A 942-nucleotide genomic window follows, 5' to 3' on the forward strand; every position below is an offset into this window, starting at 1 on the left:
CCCACTGACCGCCCAATGTGTGCAAAGTGCTTCCCAGTGATCCCCGGTGAACTCCCACTGACCGCCCAATGCATGCAAAGTGCTTCCCAGTGATCCCCGGTGTCCCCAGTGCTTCCCAGTGATCCCCGGTGAACTCCCACTGACCACCCAATGCATGCAAAGTGCTTCCCAGTGATCCCCGGTGAACTCCCACTGCCCGCCCAATGCGTACAAAGTGCTTCCCAGTGATCCCCAGTGATCCCCGGTGTCCCCCCACTGACCGCCCAATGTGTGCAAAGTGCTTCCCAGTGATCCCCGGTGATCCCCAGTGCTTCCCAGTGATCCCCGGTGAACTCCCACTGCCCGCCCAATGCGTGCAAAGTGCTTCCCAGTGATCCCCGGTGAACTCCGGTGAACTCCCACTGACCGCCCAATGTGTGCGAAGTGCTTCCCAGTGATCCCCAGTGATCCCCAGTGATCCCCGGTGAACTCCACTGCCCGCCCAATGCATGCAAAGTGCTTCCCAGTGATCCCCGGTGAACTCCCACTGACCGCCCAATGTGTGCAAAGTGCTTCCCAGTGATCCCCGGTGAACTCCCACTGACCGCCCAATGCGTGCAAAGTGCTTCCCAGTGATCCCCGGTGATCCCCGGTGAACTCCCACTGACCGCCCAATGTGTGCAAAGTGCTTCCCAGTGATCCCCAGTGATCCCCGGTGAACTCCCACTGACCGCCCAATGTGTGCAAAGTGCTTCCCAGTGATCCCCGGTGAACTCCCACTGACCGCCCAGTGTGTGCAAAGTGCTTCCCAGTGATCCCCGGTGAACTCCCACTGACCGCCCAATGTGTGCAAAGTGCTTCCCAGTGATCCCCAGCGATCCCCGGTGTCCCCCCACTGACCGCCCAATGTTTGCAAAGTGCTTCCCAGTGATCCCCGGTGAACTCCCACTGACCGCCCAATGT

The sequence above is a fragment of the Malurus melanocephalus genome, unplaced genomic scaffold (genome assembly GCF_030028575.1).
Source record: "Malurus melanocephalus ecotype Western Australia unplaced genomic scaffold, MMel_1.1 scaffold_2273, whole genome shotgun sequence".
In the NCBI taxonomy this organism is placed as follows: domain Eukaryota; kingdom Metazoa; phylum Chordata; class Aves; order Passeriformes; family Maluridae; genus Malurus; species Malurus melanocephalus.